At 37.2% G+C, this 18,465-nt stretch overlaps 16 non-coding genes across 16 annotated transcripts; all 16 read left to right on the top strand.

Moving 5' to 3' along the window:
- Positions 1-141: 141 nt before the first annotated feature.
- On the top strand, positions 142-214 carry trnar-ucg (transfer RNA arginine (anticodon UCG)). Its single transcript has one exon. It is a non-coding gene; the product is annotated as a tRNA-Arg (tRNA).
- Positions 215-492: 278 nt separating this feature from the next.
- trnar-ucg (transfer RNA arginine (anticodon UCG)) lies at positions 493-565 on the top strand. The gene has a single exon. It is a non-coding gene; the product is annotated as a tRNA-Arg (tRNA).
- Positions 566-2,846: 2,281 nt separating this feature from the next.
- On the top strand, positions 2,847-2,919 carry trnar-ucg (transfer RNA arginine (anticodon UCG)). The gene has a single exon. It is a non-coding gene; the product is annotated as a tRNA-Arg (tRNA).
- A 913-nt stretch (positions 2,920-3,832) lies between these two features.
- trnar-ucg (transfer RNA arginine (anticodon UCG)) lies at positions 3,833-3,905 on the top strand. The gene has a single exon. It is a non-coding gene; the product is annotated as a tRNA-Arg (tRNA).
- A 1,268-nt stretch (positions 3,906-5,173) lies between these two features.
- Positions 5,174-5,246, top strand: trnar-ucg (transfer RNA arginine (anticodon UCG)). The gene has a single exon. It is a non-coding gene; the product is annotated as a tRNA-Arg (tRNA).
- Positions 5,247-6,162: 916 nt separating this feature from the next.
- trnar-ucg (transfer RNA arginine (anticodon UCG)) lies at positions 6,163-6,235 on the top strand. Its single transcript has one exon. It is a non-coding gene; the product is annotated as a tRNA-Arg (tRNA).
- A 2,978-nt stretch (positions 6,236-9,213) lies between these two features.
- On the top strand, positions 9,214-9,286 carry trnaq-uug (transfer RNA glutamine (anticodon UUG)). The gene has a single exon. It is a non-coding gene; the product is annotated as a tRNA-Gln (tRNA).
- A 955-nt stretch (positions 9,287-10,241) lies between these two features.
- On the top strand, positions 10,242-10,314 carry trnar-ucg (transfer RNA arginine (anticodon UCG)). Its single transcript has one exon. It is a non-coding gene; the product is annotated as a tRNA-Arg (tRNA).
- Positions 10,315-11,283: 969 nt separating this feature from the next.
- trnar-ucg (transfer RNA arginine (anticodon UCG)) lies at positions 11,284-11,356 on the top strand. Its single transcript has one exon. It is a non-coding gene; the product is annotated as a tRNA-Arg (tRNA).
- Positions 11,357-12,317: 961 nt separating this feature from the next.
- trnar-ucg (transfer RNA arginine (anticodon UCG)) lies at positions 12,318-12,390 on the top strand. Its single transcript has one exon. It is a non-coding gene; the product is annotated as a tRNA-Arg (tRNA).
- Positions 12,391-13,319: 929 nt separating this feature from the next.
- trnar-ucg (transfer RNA arginine (anticodon UCG)) lies at positions 13,320-13,392 on the top strand. The gene has a single exon. It is a non-coding gene; the product is annotated as a tRNA-Arg (tRNA).
- Positions 13,393-14,649: 1,257 nt separating this feature from the next.
- Positions 14,650-14,722, top strand: trnar-ucg (transfer RNA arginine (anticodon UCG)). Its single transcript has one exon. It is a non-coding gene; the product is annotated as a tRNA-Arg (tRNA).
- A 932-nt stretch (positions 14,723-15,654) lies between these two features.
- trnar-ucg (transfer RNA arginine (anticodon UCG)) lies at positions 15,655-15,727 on the top strand. Its single transcript has one exon. It is a non-coding gene; the product is annotated as a tRNA-Arg (tRNA).
- A 285-nt stretch (positions 15,728-16,012) lies between these two features.
- Positions 16,013-16,085, top strand: trnar-ucg (transfer RNA arginine (anticodon UCG)). Its single transcript has one exon. It is a non-coding gene; the product is annotated as a tRNA-Arg (tRNA).
- An 854-nt stretch (positions 16,086-16,939) lies between these two features.
- Positions 16,940-17,012, top strand: trnar-ucg (transfer RNA arginine (anticodon UCG)). Its single transcript has one exon. It is a non-coding gene; the product is annotated as a tRNA-Arg (tRNA).
- A 619-nt stretch (positions 17,013-17,631) lies between these two features.
- trnar-ucg (transfer RNA arginine (anticodon UCG)) lies at positions 17,632-17,704 on the top strand. Its single transcript has one exon. It is a non-coding gene; the product is annotated as a tRNA-Arg (tRNA).
- The last annotated feature ends 761 nt before the right edge of the window (positions 17,705-18,465 follow it).

Genomic DNA, 18,465 nt, shown 5'->3' on the forward strand with positions numbered 1-18,465 from the left:
TCTGCATCGCAAGATTGAAGGAAAGAGTATCTTTGTACTTGTTAAAAATCACTCGCTTTCCTCATTCGGACAGGTTCACAATTTGATGTCTATTGTTGCATAGCAAAGTCTCTATGATGTCAAATAGGGATATATCAGATAGACTGCGTGGCCTAATGGATAAGGCGTCTGACTTCGAATCAGAAGATTGAGGGTTCGAGTCCCTTCGTGGTCGTTTAATTTCATAAGCTCAGCTAATTTGAACATTTTTGCAATTTCCCGAAATAAGGCAAATCTTGTTGCTTTGAAAAGCTAAGACATTGTTATTCATCTTTAATAATCTAATATTGCAAGGCCTGAGAATTATTGTGTCTGATTCGGCATCGCAAGATTGAGGGAAATATCTTACTTGTTAAATATCACTAGCTTTCCTCATTCGGACAGGTTCACAACTTTGATGTCTACTGTTGCATAGCAAAGTCTCTATGATGTCAAATAGGGATATATCAGATAGACTGCGTGGCCTAATGGATAAGGCGTCTGACTTCGAATCAGAAGATTGAGGGTTCGAGTCCCTTCGTGGTCGTTTAATTTCATAAGCTCAGCTAATTTGAACATGTTTGCAATTTCCCGAAATAAGGGAAATCTTGTTGCTTTGAAAAGCTAAGACATTGTTATTCATCTTTAATAATCTAATATTGCAAGGCCTGAGAATTATTGTGTCTGATTCGGCATCGCAAGATTGAGGGAAATATCTTACTTGTTAAATATCACTTGCTTTCCTCATTCGGACAGGTTCACAACTTTGATGTCTACTGTTGCATGTCATATCAAAGTCTCTATGATGTCAAAAAATTGAGGTTTTGAGGTGTTCGTTTAATTTCATTAAATCAGCTAATTGGACATGTTTGCAATTTCCTAAATAAGGCATTGGTCTTGTTGCTTTGAAAAGCTTGGACATTGTTGTTCAACTTTAATAATCTAAGACTGCAAGGCCTGAGAATTATTGTGTCTGAATCTGCATCGCAAGATTGAAGGAAAGAGTATCTTTGTACTTGTTAAAAATCACTCGCTTTCCTCATTCGGACAGGTTCACAACTTTGATGTCTACTGTTGCATAGCAAAGTCTCTATGATGTCAAATAGGGATATATCAGATAGACTGCGTGGCCTAATGGATAAGGCGTCTGACTTCAATCAGAAGATTGAGGGTTCGAGTCCCTTGGTGGTCATTTAATTTCATAAGCTCAGCTAATTTGAACATGTTTGCAATTTCCCGAAATAAGGCATTGGTCTTGTTGCTTTGAAAAGCTTGGACATTGTTGTTCAACTTTAATAATCTAAGACTGCAAGGCCTGAGAATTATTGTGTCTGATCTGCATCGCAAGATTGAAGGAAAGTATCTTTGTACTTGTTAAAAATCACTCGCTTTCCTCATTCGGACAGGTTCACAACTTTGATGTCTACTGTTGCATAGCAAAGTCTCTATGATGTCAAATAGGGATATATCAGATAGACTGCGTGGCCTAATGGATAAGGCGTCTGACTTCGAATCAGAAGATTGAGGTTGAGTCCCTTCGTGGTCGTTTAATTTCATAAGCTCAGCTAATTTGAACATGTTTGCAATTTCCCGAAATAAGGCATTGGTCTTGTTGCTTTGAAAAGCTTGACATTGTTGTTCATCTTTAATAATAATCTAAGACTGCAAGGCCTGAGAATTATTGTGTCTGATTCTGCATCGCAAGATTGAAGGAAATATCTTTGTACTTGTTAAATATCACTAGCTTTCCTCATTCGGACAGGTTCACAACTTTGATGTCTACTGTTGCATAGCAAAGTCTCTATGATGTCAAATAGGGATCAGATAGACTTTACTTCATTTTGGATCCCTAGCTCAGCTAATTTGAACATGTTTGCAATTTCCCGAAATAAGGCATTGGTCTTGTTGCTTTGAAAAGCTTGGACATTGTTGTTCAACTTTAATAATCTAAGACTGCAAGGCCTGAGAATTATTGTGTCTGAATCTGCATCGCAAGATTGAAGGAAAGAGTATCTTTGTACTTGTTAAAAATCACTAGCTTTCCTCATTCGGACAGGTTCACAACTTTGATGTCTACTGTTGCATAGCAAAGTCTCTATGATGTCAAATAGGGATATATCAGATAGACTGCGTGGCCTAATGGATAAGGCGTCTGACTTTCAGAAGATTGAGGGTTCGAGTCCCTTTGTGGTCGTTTAATTTCATAAGCTCAGCTAATTTGAACATGTTTGCAATTTCCCGAAATAAGGCATTGGTCTTGTTGCTTTGAAAAGCTTGGACATTTTTGTTCATCTTTAATAATCTAAGACTGAAAGGCCTGAGAAATATTGTGTCTGATTCGGCATCGCAAGATTGAGGGACATAGTCTTTTCGTACTTGTAAAATATCACTTGCTTTCCTCATTCGGATAGGTTCACAATTTTGATGTCTGTTGTTGCGAAGCAACGTCTGTTTGATGTCATATCGAGAATATGGAGTAGAAGGTGTTGCCTCGTGGATAAGGCGTCTTACTTTGAAACAGAAAATTGAGGTTTTGAATCATTTTCGTGTTCGTTTAATGTCATTAAATCAGCTAATATGGACATGTTTGCAATTTCCTAAATATCTTGTTGCTTTGAAAAGCTTGGACATTGTTGTTCAACTTTCATAATCGAAGACTGCAAGGCCTGAGAATTATTGTGTCTGAATCTGCATCGCAAGATTGAAGGAAAGAGTATCTTTGTACTTGTTAAAAATCACTCGCTTTCCTCATTCGGACAGGTTCACAATTTGATGTCTATTGTTGCATAGCAAAGTCTCTATGATGTCAAATAGGGATATATCAGATAGACTGCGTGGCCTAATGGATAAGGCGTCTGACTTCGAATCAGAAGATTGAGGGTTCGAGTCCCTTCGTGGTCGTTTAATTTCATAAGCTCAGCTAATTTGAACATTTTTGCAATTTCCCGAAATAAGGGAAATCTTGTTGCTTTGAAAAGCTAAGACATTGTTATTCATCTTTAATAATCTAATATTGCAAGGCCTGAGAATTATTGTGTCTGATTCTGCATCGCAAGATTGAGGGAAATATCTTACTTGTTAAATATCACTAGCTTTCCTCATTCGGACAGGTTCACAACTTTGATGTCTACTGTTGCATAGCAAAGTCTCTATGATGTCAAATAGGGTCGTTTAATTTCATTAGCTCAGCTAATTTGAACATGTTTGCAATTTCCCGAAATAAGGCATTGGTCTTGTTGCTTTGAAAAGCTTGGACATTTTTGTTCAACTTTAATAATCTAAGACTGAAAGGCCTGAGAAATATTGTGTCTGATTCGGCATCGCAAGATTGAGGGACATAGTCTTTTCGTACTTGTAAAATATCACTTGCTTTCCTCATTCGGATAGGTTCACAATTTTGATGTCTGTTGTTGCGAAGCAACGTCTGTTTGATGTCATATCGGAGAATATGGAGTAGAAGGTGTTGCCTCGTGGATAAGGCGTCTTACTTTGAAACAGAAAATTGAGGTTTTGAATCATTTTCGTGTTCGTTTAATGTCATTAAATCAGCTAATATGGACATGTTTGCAATTTCCTAAATAAGGCATTGGTCTTGTTGCTTTGAAAAGCTTGGACATTGTTGTTCAACTTTCATAATCGAAGACTGCAAGGCCTGAGAATTATTGTGTCTGAATCTGCATCGCAAGATTGAAGGAAAGAGTATCTTTGTACTTGTTAAAAATCACTCGCTTTCCTCATTCGGACAGGTTCACAATTTGATGTCTATTGTTGCATAGCAAAGTCTCTATGATGTCAAATAGGGATATATCAGATAGACTGCGTGGCCTAATGGATAAGGCGTCTGACTTCGAATCAGAAGATTGAGGGTTCGAGTCCCTTCGTGGTCGTTTAATTTCATAAGCTCAGCTAATTTGAACATGTTTGCAATTTCCCGAAATAAGGGAAATCTTGTTGCTTTGAAAAGCTAAGACATTGTTATTCATCTTTAATAATCTAATATTGCAAGGCCTGAGAATTATTGTGTCTGATTCTGCATCGCAAGATTGAGGGAAAAGGTCTCTTCTTACTTGTTAAATATCACTAGCTTTCCTCAGTCGGACAGGTTCACAACTTTGATGTCTACTGTTGCATAGCAAAGTCTCTATGATGTCAAATAGGGTCGTTTAATTTTATTAGCTCAGCTAATTTGAACATGTTTGCAATTTCCCGAAATAAGGCATTGGTCTTGTTGCTTTGAAAAGCTTGGACATTTTTGTTCAACTTTAATAATCTAAGACTGAAAGGCCTGAGAAATATTGTGTCTGATTCGGCATCGCAAGATTGAGGGACATAGTCTTTTCGTACTTGTAAAATATCACTTGCTTTCCTCATTCGGATAGGTTCACAATTTTGATGTCTGTTGTTGCGAAGCAACGTCTGTTTGATGTCATATCGGAGAATATGGAGTAGAAGGTGTTGCCTCGTGGATAAGGCGTCTTACTTTGAAACAGAAAATTGAGGTTTTGAATCATTTTCGTGTTCGTTTAATGTCATTAAATCAGCTAATATGGACATGTTTGCAATTTCCTAAATAAGGCATTGGTCTTGTTGCTTTGAAAAGCTTGGACATTGTTGTTCAACTTTAATAATCGAAGACTGCAAGGCCTGAGAATTATGTGTCTGAATCTGCATCGCAAGATTGAAGGAAAGAGTATCTTTGTACTTGTTAAAAATCACTCGCTTTCCTCATTCGGACAGGTTCACAACTTTGATGTCTACTGTTGCATAGCAAAGTCTCTATGATGTCAAATAGGGATATATCAGATAGACTGCGTGGCCTAATGGATAAGGCGTCTGACTTCAAATCAGAAGATTGAGGGTTCGAGTCCCTTCGTGGTCGTTTAATTTCATTAGCTCAGCTATTTTTTCAATTTCCCGAAATAAGGCATTGGTCTTGTTGCTTTGAAAAGCTTGGACATTGTTGTTCAACTTTCATAATCGAAGACTGCAAGGCCTGAGAATTATTGTGTCTGAATCTGCATCGCAAGATTGAAGGAAAGAGTATCTTTGTACTTGTTAAAAATCACTCGCTTTCCTCATTCGGACAGGTTCACAATTTGATGTCTATTGTTGCATAGCAAAGTCTCTATGATGTCAAATAGGGATATATCAGATAGACTGCGTGGCCTAATGGATAAGGCGTCTGACTTCGAATCAGAAGATTGAGGGTTCGAGTCCCTTCGTGGTCGTTTAATTTCATAAGCTCAGCTAATTTGAACATGTTTGCAATTTCCCGAAATAAGGGAAATCTTGTTGCTTTGAAAAGCTAAGACATTGTTATTCATCTTTAATAATCTAATATTGCAAGGCCTGAGAATTATTGTGTCTGATTCTGGCATCGCAAGATTGAGGGAAATCTCTTCTTACTTGTTAAATATCACTAGCTTTCCTCATTCGGACAGGTTCACAACTTTGATGTCTACTGTTGCATAGCAAAGTCTCTATGATGTCAAATAGGGTCGTTTAATTTTATTAGCTCAGCTAATTTGAACATGTTTGCAATTTCCCTAAATAAGGCATTGGTCTTGTTGCTTTGAAAAGCTTGGACATTTTTGTTCATCTTTAATAATCTAAGACTGAAGGCCTGAGAAATATTGTGTCTGATTCGGCATCGCAAGATTGAGGGAAATAGTCTTTTCGTACTTGTAAAATATCACTTGCTTTCCTCATTCGGATAGGTTCACAATTTTGATGTCTGTTGTTGCGAAGCAACGTCTGTTTGATGTCATATCGGAGAATATGGAGTAGAAGGTGTTGCCTCGTGGATAAGGCGTCTTACTTTGAAACAGAAAATTGAGGTTTTGAATCATTTTCGTGTTCGTTTAATGTCATTAAATCAGCTAATATGGACATGTTTGCAATTTCCTAAATAAGGCATTGGTCTTGTTGCTTTGAAAAGCTTGGACATTGTTGTTCAACTTTCATAATCGAAGACTGCAAGGCCTGAGAATTATTGTGTCTGAATCTGCATCGCAAGATTGAAGGAAAGAGTATCTTTGTACTTGTTAAAAATCACTCGCTTTCCTCATTCGGACAGGTTCACAATTTGATGTCTATTGTTGCATAGCAAAGTCTCTATGATGTCAAATAGGGATATATCAGATAGACTGCGTGGCCTAATGGATAAGGCGTCTGACTTCGAATCAGAAGATTGAGGGTTCGAGTCCCTTCGTGGTCGTTTAATTTCATAAGCTCAGCTAATTTGAACATGTTTGCAATTTCCCGAAATAAGGGAAATCTTGTTGCTTTGAAAAGCTAAGACATTTGTTATTCATCTTTAATAATCTAATATTGCAAGGCCTGAGAATTATTGTGTCTGATTCTGCATCGCAAGATTGAGGGAAAAGGTCTCTTCTTACTTGTTAAATATCACTAGCTTTCCTCATTCGGACAGGTTCACAACTTTGATGTCTACTGTTGCATAGCAAAGTCTCTATGATGTCAAATAGGGACTTGGCCTTGGATAATTTTTTATTAGCTCAGCTAATTTGCTAATTTGAACATGTTTGCAATTTCCCGAAATAAGGCATTGGTCTTGTTGCTTTGAAAAGCTTGGACATTTTTGTTCAACTTTAATAATCTAAGACTGAAAGGCCTGAGAAATATTGTGTCTGATTCGGCATCGCAAGATTGAGGGACATAGTCTTTTCGTACTTGTAAAATATCACTTGCTTTCCTCATTCGGATAGGTTCACAATTTTGATGTCTGTTGTTGCGAAGCAACGTCTGTTTGATGTCATATCGGAGAATATGGAGTAGAAGGTGTTGCCTCGTGGATAAGGCGTCTTACTTTGAAACAGAAAATTGAGGTTTTGAATCATTTTCGTGTTCGTTTAATGTCATTAAATCAGCTAATATGGACATGTTTGCAATTTCCTAAATAAGGCATTGGTCTTGTTGCTTTGAAAAGCTTGGACATTGTTATTCATCTTTAATAATCTAATATTGCAAGGCCTGAGAATTATTGTGTCTGAATCTGCATCGCAAGATTGAAGGAAAGAGTATCTTTGTACTTGTTAAAAATCACTCGCTTTCCTCATTCGGACAGGTTCACAATTTGATGTCTATTGTTGCATAGCAAAGTCTCTATGATGTCAAATAGGGATATATCAGATAGACTGCGTGGCCTAATGGATAAGGCGTCTGACTTCAAATCAGAAGATTGAGTGTTCGAGTCCCTTCGTGGTCATTTAATTTCATAAGCTCAGCTAATTTGAACATGTTTGCAATTTCCCGAAATAAGGCATTGGTCTTGTTGCTTTGAAAAGCTTGGACATTTTTGTTCATCTTTAATAATCTAAGACTGCAAGGCCTGAGAATTATTGTGTCTGATTCGGCATCGCAAGATTGAGGAAAGTCTCTTTGTACTTGTTAAAAATCACTAGCTTTCCTCATTCGGACAGGTTCACAATATTGATGTCTGTTGTTGCATAGCAAAGTCTCTATGATGTCAAATAGGGATATATGGAGATAGACTGCGTGGCCTAATGGATAAGGCGTCTTTCTTGAATCAGAAAATTGAGGTTTTGATCCATTTTCGTGGTCGTTTAATGTCATTAAATCAGCTAATTTGAACATGTTTGCAATTTCCCGAAATAAGGGAAATCTTGTTGCTTTGAAAAGCTAAGACATTGTTATTCATCTTTAATAATCTAATATTGCAAGGCCTGAGAATTATTGTGTTTGATTCGGCATCGCAAGATTGAGGGAAATATCTTACTTGTTAAATATCACTTGCTTTCCTCATTCGGACAGGTTCACAACTTTGATGTCTACTGTTGCATAGCAAAGTCTCTATGATGTCAAATAGGGTCGTTTAATTTCATTAGCTCAGCTAATTCGTACATGTTTGCAATTTCCCGAAATAAGCTATTGGTCTTGTTGCTTTGAAAAGCTTGGACATTTTTGTTCGACTTTAATAATCTAAGACTGAAAGGCCTGAGAAATATTGTGTCTGATTCGGCATCGCAAGATTGAGGGACATAGTCTTTTCGTACTTGTAAAATATCACTTGCTTTCCTCATTCGGATAGGTTCACAATTTTGATGTCTGTTGTTGCGAAGCAACGTCTGTTTGATGTCATATCGGAGAATATGGAGTAGAAGGTGTTGCCTCGTGGATAAGGCGTCTTACTTTGAAACAGAAAATTGAGGTTTTGAATCATTTTCGTGTTCGTTTAATGTCATTAAATCAGCTAATATGGACATGTTTGCAATTTCCTAAATAAGGCATTGGTCTTGTTGCTTTGAAAAGCTTGGACATTGTTGTTCAACTTTCATAATCGAAGACTGCAAGGCCTGAGAATTATTGTGTCTGAATCTGCATCGCAAGATTGAAGGAAAGAGTATCTTTGTACTTGTTAAAAATCACTCGCTTTCCTCATTCGGACAGGTTCACAATTTGATGTCTATTGTTGCATAGCAAAGTCTCTATGATGTCAAATAGGGATATATCAAATAGGATAAGGCGTCTGACTTCAATCAGAAGATTGAGGTTCGAGTCCCTTCGTGGTCATTTAATTTCATAAACTCAGCTAATTTGAACATGTTTGCAATTTCCCGAAATAAGGCATTGGTCTTGTTGCTTTGAAAAGCTTGGACATTTTTGTTCAACTTTAATAATCTAAGACTGAAAGGCCTGAGAAATATTGTGTCTGATTCGGCATTGCAAGATTGAGGGACATAGTCTTTTCGTACTTGTAAAATATCACTTGCTTTCCTCATTCGGATAGGTTCACAATTTGATGTCTGTTGTTGCAAGCAACGTCTGTTTGATGTCATATCGGAGAATATGGAGTAGAAGGTGTTGCCTCGTGGATAAGGCGTCTTACTTTGAAACAGAAAATTGAGGTTTTGAAGCATTTTCGTGTTCGTTTAATGTCATTAAATCAGCTAATATGGACATGTTTGCAATTTCCTAAATAAGGCATTGGTCTTGTTGCTTTGAAAAGCTTGGACATTGTTGTTCAACTTTAATAATCTAAGACTGCAAGGCCTGAGAATTATTGTGTCTGAATCTGCATCGCAAGATTGAAGGAAAGAGTATCTTTGTACTTGTTAAAAATCACTCGCTTTCCTCATTCGGACAGGTTCACAATTTGATGTCTATTGTTGCATAGCAAAGTCTCTATGATGTCAAATAGGGATATATCAGATAGACTGCGTGGCCTAATGGATAAGGCGTCTGACTTTGAATCAGAAAATTGAGGGTTCGAGTCCCTTCGTGGTCGTTTAATTTCATAAGCTCAGCTAATTTGAACATGTTTGCAATTTCCCTAAATAAGGCATTGGTCTTGTTGCTTTGAAAAGCTTGGACATTGTTGTTCAACTTTAATAATCTAAGACTGCAAGGCCTGAGAATTATTGTGTCTGAATCTGCATCGCAAGATTGAAGGAAAGAGTATCTTTGTACTTGTTAAAAATCACTAGCTTTCCTCATTCGGACAGGTTCACAATTTGATGTCTACTGTTGCATAGCAAAGTCTCTATGATGTCAAATAGGGATGTATCACATAGACTGTTTGGATAAGGCGTTTTCATTGAGGTTCTCCCTTCGTGGTCAGCTAATTTGAACATGTTTGCAATTTCCCGAAATAAGGCATTGGTCTTGTTGCTTTGAAAAGCTTGGACATTTTTGTTCAACTTTAATAATCTAAGACTGAAAGGCCTGAGAAATATTGTGTCTGATTCGGCATCGCAAGATTGAGGGACATAGTCTTTTCGTACTTGTAAAATATCACTTGCTTTCCTCATTCGGATAGGTTCACAATTTTGATGTCTGTTGTTGCGAAGCAACGTCTGTTTGATGTCATATCGGAGAATATGGAGTAGAAGGTGTTGCGTGGATAAGGCGTCTTACTTTGAAACAGAAAATTGAGGTTTTGAATCATTTTCGTGTTCGTTTAATGTCATTAAATCAGCTAATATGGACATGTTTGCAATTTCCTAAATAAGGCATTGGTCTTGTTGCTTTGAAAAGCTTGGACATTGTTGTTCAACTTTCATAATCGAAGACTGCAAGGCCTGAGAATTATTGTGTCTGAATCTGCATCGCAAGATTGAAGGAAAGAGTATCTTTGTACTTGTTAAAAATCACTCGCTTTCCTCATTCGGACAGGTTCACAATTTGATGTCTATTGTTGCATAGCAAAGTCTCTATGATGTCAAATAGGGATATATCAGATAGACTGTGTGGCCTAATGGATAAGGCGTCTGACTTCGAATCAGAAGATTGAGGGTTCGAGTCCCTTCGTGGTCGTTTAATTTCATAAGCTCAGCTAATTTGAACATGTTTGCAATTCCCCGAAATAAGGGAAATCTTGTTGCTTTGAAAAACTAAGACATTGTAATTCATCTTTAATAATCTAAGACTGAAAGGCCTGAGAAATATTTTGTCTGATTCGGCATTGCAAGATTGAGGGAAAAGGTCTCTTCTTACTTGTTAAATATCACTAGCTTTCCTCATTCGGACAGGTTCACAACTTTGATGTCTACTGTTGCATAGCAAAGTCTCTATGATGTCAAATAGGGATGTATCAACTTTTAATGGATAGCTCAGCTAATTGAAGGTGTCCCTTCGTGGTCATTTAATTTCATAAACTCAGCTAATTTGAACATTTTGCAATTTCCCGAAATAAGGCATTGGTCTTGTTGCTTTGAAAAGCTTGGACATTTTTGTTCAACTTTAATAATCTAAGACTGAAAGGCCTGAGAAATATTGTGTCTGATTCGGCATCGCAAGATTGAGGGACATAGTCTTTTCGTACTTGTAAAATATCACTTGCTTTCCTCATTCGGATAGGTTCACAATTTTGATGTCTGTTGTTGCAAGCAACGTCTGTTTGATGTCATATCGGAGAATATGGAGTAGAAGGTGTTGCCTCGTGGATAAGGCGTCTTACTTTGAAACAGAAAATTGAGGTTTTGAATCATTTTCGTGTTCGTTTAATGTCATTAAATCAGCTAATATGGACATGTTTGCAATTTCCTAAATAAGGCATTGGTCTTGTTGCTTTGAAAAGCTTGGACATTGTTGTTCAACTTTAATAATCTAAGACTGCAAGGCCTGAGAATTATTGTGTCTGAATCTGCATCGCAAGATTGAAGGAAAGAGTATCTTTGTACTTGTTAAAAATCACTCGCTTTCCTCATTCGGACAGGTTCACAATTTGATGTCTATTGTTGCATAGCAAAGTCTCTATGATGTCAAATAGGGATATATCAGATAGACTGCGTGGCCTAATGGATAAGGCGTCTGACTTCGAATCAGAAGATTGAGGGTTCGAGTCCCTTCGTGGTCATTTAATTTCATAAGCTCAGCTAATTTGAACATGTTTGCAATTTCCCTAAATAAGGCAAATCTTGTTGCTTTGAAAAGCTTGGACATTTTTATTCATCTTTAATAATCTAAGACTGCAAGGCCTGAGAATTATTGTGTCTGATTCTGCATCGCAAGATTGAAGGAAAGAGTATCTTTGTACTTGTTAAAAATCACTAGCTTTCCTCATTCGGACAGGTTCACAACTTTGATGTCTACTGTTGCATAGCAAAGTCTCTATGATGTCAAATAGGGATGATGACTCAAATAGGGTCTGACTTTTGAATTTCCCTTCGTGGTCATTTAATTTCATAAACAGCTAATTTGAACATGTTTGCAATTTCCCGAAATAAGGCATTGGTCTTGTTGCTTTGAAAAGCTTGGACATTTTTGTTCAACTTTAATAATCTAAGACTGAAAGGCCTGAGAAATATTGTGTCTGATTCGGCATCGCAAGATTGAGGGACATAGTCTTTTCGTACTTGTAAAATATCACTTGCTTTCCTCATTCGGATAGGTTCACAATTTTGATGTCTGTTGTTGCGAAGCAACGTCTGTTTGATGTCATATCGGAGAATATGGAGTAGAAGGTGTTGCCTCGTGGATAAGGCGTCTTACTTTGAAACAGAAAATTGAGGTTTTGAATCATTTTCGTGTTCGTTTAATGTCATTAAATCAGCTAATATGGACATGTTTGCAATTTCCTAAATAAGGCATTGGTCTTGTTGCTTTGAAAAGCTTGGACATTGTTGTTCAACTTTCATAATCGAAGACTGCAAGGCCTGAGAATTATTGTGTCTGAATCTGCATCGCAAGATTGAAGGAAAGAGTATCTTTGTACTTGTTAAAAATCACTCGCTTTCCTCATTCGGACAGGTTCACAATTTGATGTCTATTGTTGCATAGCAAAGTCTCTATGATGTCAAATAGGGATATATCAGATAGACTGCGTGGCCTAATGGATAAGGCGTCTGACTTCGAATCAGAAGATTGAGGGTTCGAGTCCCTTCGTGGTCGTTTAATTTCATAAGCTCAGCTAATTTGAACATGTTTGCAATTTCCCGAAATAAGGGAAATCTTGTTGCTTTGAAAAGCTAAGACATTGTTATTCATCTTTAATAATCTAATATTGCAAGGCCTGAGAATTATTGTGTCTGATTCTGCATCGCAAGATTGAGGGAAAAGGTCTCTTCTTACTTGTTAAATATCACTAGCTTTCCTCATTCGGACAGGTTCACAACTTTGATGTCTACTGTTGCATAGCAAAGTCTCTATGATGTCAAATAGGGATGTATCACATAGTTTAATTTTATTAGCTCAGCTAATTTGAACATGTTTGCAATTTCCCGAAATAAGGCATTGGTCTTGTTGCTTTGAAAAGCTTGGACATTTTTGTTCAACTTTAATAATCTAAGACTGAAAGGCCTGAGAAATATTGTGTCTGATTCGGCATCGCAAGATTGAGGGACATAGTCTTTTCGTACTTGTAAAATATCACTTGCTTTCCTCATTCGGATAGGTTCACAATTTTGATGTCTGTTGTTGCGAAGCAACGTCTGTTTGATGTCATATCGGAGAATATGGAGTAGAAGGTGTTGCCTCGTGGATAAGGCGTCTTACTTTGAAACAGAAAATTGAGGTTTTGAATCATTTTCGTGTTCGTTTAATGTCATTAAATCAGCTAATATGGACATGTTTGCAATTTCCTAAATAAGGCATTGGTCTTGTTGCTTTGAAAAGCTTGGACATTGTTGTTCAACTTTCATAATCGAAGACTGCAAGGCCTGAGAATTATTGTGTCTGAATCTGCATCGCAAGATTGAAGGAAAGAGTATCTTTGTACTTGTTAAAAATCACTCGCTTTCCTCATTCGGACAGGTTCACAATTTGATGTCTATTGTTGCATAGCAAAGTCTCTATGATGTCAAATAGGGATATATCAGATAGACTGCGTGGCCTAATGGATAAGGCGTCTGACTTCGAATCAGAAGATTGAGGGTTCGAGTCCCTTCGTGGTCGTTTAATTTCATAAGCTCAGCTAATTTGAACATGTTTGCAATTTCCCGAAATAAGGGAAATCTTGTTGCTTTGAAAAGCTAAGACATTGTTATTCATCTTTAATAATCTAATATTGCAAGGCCTGAGAATTATTGTGTCTGATTCTGCATCGCAAGATTGAGGGAAATATCTTACTTGTTAAATATCACTAGCTTTCCTCATTCGGACAGGTTCACAACTTTGATGTCTACTGTTGCATAGCAAAGTCTCTATGATGTCAAATAGGGTCGTTTAATTTCATTAGCTCAGCTAATTCGTACATGTTTGCAATTTCCCTAAATAAGGCATTGGTCTTGTTGCTTTGAAAAGCTAAGACATTGTTATTCATCTTTAATAATCTAATATTGCAAGGCCTGAGAATTATTGTGTCTGATTCGGCATCGCAAGATTGAGGGACATAGTCTTTTCGTACTTGTAAAATATCACTTGCTTTCCTCATTCGGATAGGTTCACAATTTTGATGTCTGTTGTTGCGAAGCAACGTCTGTTTGATGTCATATCGGAGAATATGGAGTAGAAGGTGTTGCCTCGTGGATAAGGCGTCTTACTTTGAAACAGAAAATTGAGGTTTTGAATCATTTTCGTGTTCGTTTAATGTCATTAAATCAGCTAATATGGACATGTTTGCAATTTCCTAAATAAGGCATTGGTCTTGTTGCTTTGAAAAGCTTGGACATTGTTGTTCAACTTTCATAATCGAAGACTGCAAGGCCTGAGAATTATTGTGTCTGAATCTGCATCGCAAGATTGAAGGAAAGAGTATCTTTGTACTTGTTAAAAATCACTCGCTTTCCTCATTCGGACAGGTTCACAACTTTGATGTCTACTGTTGCATAGCAAAGTCTCTATGATGTCAAATAGGGATATATCAGATAGACTGCGTGGCCTAATGGATAAGGCGTCTGACTTCATTGAGGGTTCGAGTCCCTTGCATTTAATTTCATAAGCTCAGCTAATTTGAACATTTTTGCAATTTCCCGAAATAAGGCATTGGTCTTGTTGCTTTGAAAAGCTTGGACATTGTTGTTCAACTTTAATAATCTAAGACTGCAAGGCCTGAGAATTATTGTGTCTGAATCTGCATCGCAAGATTGAAGGAAAGAGTATCTTTGTACTTGTTAAAAATCACTCGCTTTCCTCATTCGGACAGGTTCACAATTTGATGTCTATTGTTGCATAGCAAAGTCTCTATGATGTCAAATAGGGATATATCAGATAGACTGCGTGGCCTAATGGATAAGGCGTCTGACTTCGAATCAGAAGATTGAGGGTTCGAGTCCCTTCGTGGTCGTTTAATTTCATAAGCTCAGCTAATTTGAACATGTTTGCAATTTCCCGAAATAAGGGAAATCTTGTTGCTTTGAAAAGCTAAGACATTGTTATTCATCTTTAATAATCTAAGATTGCAAGGCCTGAGAATTATTGTGTCTGATTCTGCATCGCAAGATTGAGGGAAAAGGTCTCTTCTTACTTGTTAAATATCACTAGCTTTCCTCATTCGGACAGGTTCACAACTTTGATGTCTACTGTTGCATAGCAAAGTCTCTATGATGTCAAATAGGGATGTCAAATAGGGTCGTTTAATTTTATTAGCTCAGCTAATTTGAACATGTTTGCAATTTCCCGAAATAAGGCATTGGTCTTGTTGCTTTGAAAAGCTTGGACATTTTTGTTCAACTTTAATAATCTAAGACTGAAAGGCCTGAGAAATATTGTGTCTGATTCGGCATCGCAAGATTGAGGGACATAGTCTTTTCGTACTTGTAAAATATCACTTGCTTTCCTCATTCGGATAGGTTCACAATTTTGATGTCTGTTGTTGCGAAGCAACGTCTGTTTGATGTCATATCGGAGAATATGGAGTAGAAGGTGTTGCCTCGTGGATAAGGCGTCTTACTTTGAAACAGAAAATTGAGGTTTTGAATCATTTTCGTGTTCGTTTAATGTCATTAAATCAGCTAATATGGACATGTTTGCAATTTCCTAAATAAGGCATTGGTCTTGTTGCTTTGAAAAGCTTGGACATTGTTGTTCAACTTTCATAATCTAAGACTGCAAGGCCTGAGAATTATTGTGTCTGAATCTGCATCGCAAGATTGAAGGAAAGAGTATCTTTGTACTTGTTAAAAATCACTCGCTTTCCTCATTCGGACAGGTTCACAATTTGATGTCTATTGTTGCATAGCAAAGTCTCTATGATGTCAAATAGGGATATATCAGATAGACTGCGTGGCCTAATGGATAAGGCGTCTGACTTCGAATCAGAAGATTGAGGGTTCGAGTCCCTTCGTGGTCGTTTAATTTCATTAGCTCAGCTAATTCGTACATGTTTGCAATTTCCCCAAATAAGGCATTGGTCTTGTTGCTTTGAAAAGCTTGGGCATTGTTGTTCAACTTTAATAATCTAAGACTGCAAGGCCTGAGAATTATTGTGTCTGAATCTGCATCGCAAGATTGAAGGAAAGAGTATCTTTGTACTTGTTAAAAATCACTCGCTTTCCTCATTCGGACAGGTTCACAATTTGATGTCTATTGTTGCATAGCAAAGTCTCTATGATGTCAAATAGGGATATATCAGATAGACTGCGTGGCCTAATGGATAAGGCGTCTGACTTCGAATCAGAAGATTGAGGGTTCGAGTCCCTTCGTGGTCGTTTAATTTCATAAGCTCAGCTAATTTGAACATGTTTGCAATTTCCCAAAATAAGGGAAATCTTGTTTCTTTGAAAAGCTAAGACATTGTTATTCATCTTTAATAATCTAAGACTGAGAATTAAATATCACTTGCTTTCCTCATTCGGACAGGTTCACAACTTTGATGTCTACTGTTGCATAGCAAAGTCTCTATGATGTCAAATAGGGTCGTTTAATTTCATTAGCTCAGCTAATTCGTACATGTTTGCAATTTCCCTAAATAAGGCATTGGTCTTGTTGCTTTGAAAAGCTTGGACATTTTTGTTCAACTTTAATAATCTAAGACTGAAAGGCCTGAGAAATATTGTGTCTGATTCGGCATCGCAAGATTGAGGGACATAGTCTTTTCGTACTTGTAAAATATCACTTGCTTTCCTCATTCGGATAGGTTCACAATTTTGATGTCTGTTGTTGCTAAGCAACGTCTGTTTGATGTCATATCGGAGAATATGGAGTAGAAGGTGTTGCCTCGTGGATAAGGCGTCTTACTTCGAAACAGAAAATTGAGGTTTTGAAGCATTTTCGTGGTCGTTTAATTTCATTAGCTCAGCTAATTTGAACATGTTTGCAATTTCCCGAAATAAGGGAAATCTTGTTGCTTTGAAAAGCTAAGACATTGTTATTCATCTTTAATAATCTAAGACTGCAAGGCCTGAGAATTATTGTGTCTGAATCTGCATCGCAAGATTGAAGGAAAGAGTATCTTTGTACTTGTTAAAAATCACTCGCTTTCCTCATTCGGACAGGTTCACAATTTGATGTCTATTGTTGCATAGCAAAGTCTCTATGATGTCAAATAGGGATATATCAGATAGACTGCGTGGCCTAATGGATAAGGCGTCTGACTTCGAATCAGAAGATTGAGGGTTCGAGTCCCTTCGTGGTCGTTTAATTTCATAAGCTCAGCTAATTTGAACATGTTTGCAATTTCCCGAAATAAGGGAAATCTTGTTGCTTTGAAAAGCTAAGACATTGTTATTCATCTTTAATAATCTAAGAGTGCAAGGCCTGAGAATTATTGTGTCTGATTCGGCATCGCAAGATTGAGGGACATAGTCTTTTCGTACTTGTAAAATATCACTTGCTTTCCTCATTCGGATAGGTTCACAATGTTGATGTCTGTTGTTGCGAAGCAACGTCTTTGATGTCATATCGGAGAATATGGAGCCTCGTGGATAAGGCGTCTTACTTGAAACAGAAAATTGAGGTTTTGAAATTTTCCGTTTAATTTCATTAAATCAGCTAATTTGGACATGTTTGCAATTTCCCGAAATAAGGCAAATCTTGTTGCTTTGAAAAGCTTGGACATTGTTATTCATCTTTAATAATCTAAGACTGCAAGGCCTGAGAATTATTGTGTCTGAATCTGCATCGCAAGATTGAAGGAAAGAGTATCTTTGTACTTGTTAAAAATCACTCGCTTTCCTCATTCGGACAGGTTCACAATTTGATGTCTATTGTTGCATAGCAAAGTCTCTATGATGTCAAATAGGGATATATCAGATAGACTGCGTGGCCTAATGGATAAGGCGTCTGACTTCGAATCAGAAGATTGAGGGTTCGAGTCCCTTTGTGGTTGTTTAATTTCATAAGTTAGCTAATTTGAACATGTTTGCAATTTCCCGAAATAAGGCATTGGTCTTGTTGCTTTGAAAAGCTTGGACATTTTTGTTCACTTTAATAATCTAAGACTGAAAGGCCTGAGAAATATTGTGTCTGATTCGGCATCGCAAGATTGAGGGACATAGTCTTTTCGTACTTGTAAAATATCACTTGCTTTCCTCATTCGGATAGGTTCACAATTTTGATGTCTGTTGTTGCTAAGCAACGTCTGTTTGATGTCATATCGGAGAATATGGAGTAGAAGGTGTTGCCTCGTGGATAAGGCGTCTTACTTGAAACAGAAAATTGAGGTTTTGAAGCATTTTCGTGGTCGTTTAATGTCATTAAATCAGCAAATATGGACATGTTTGCAATTTCCCGAAATAAGGGAAATCTTGTTGCTTTGAAAAGCTAAGACATTGTTATTCATCTTTAATAATCTAAGACTGCAAGGCCTGAGAATTATTGTGTCTGATTCGGCATCGCAAGATTGAGGGAAATATCTTACTTGTTAAATATCACTTGCTTTCCTCATTCGGACAGGTTCACAACTTTGATGTCTACTGTTGCATAGCAAAGTCTCTATGATGTCAAATAGGGTCGTTTAATTTCATTAGCTCAGCTAATTCGTACATGTTTGCAATTTCCCTAAATAAGGCATTGGTCTTGTTGCTTTGAAAAGCTTGGACATTGTTGTTCAACTTTAATAATCTAAGACTGCAAGGCCTGAGAATTATT

This window comes from Oncorhynchus keta, chromosome 6 (assembly GCF_023373465.1).
Source record: "Oncorhynchus keta strain PuntledgeMale-10-30-2019 chromosome 6, Oket_V2, whole genome shotgun sequence".
In the NCBI taxonomy this organism is placed as follows: Eukaryota; Metazoa; Chordata; class Actinopteri; order Salmoniformes; family Salmonidae; genus Oncorhynchus; species Oncorhynchus keta.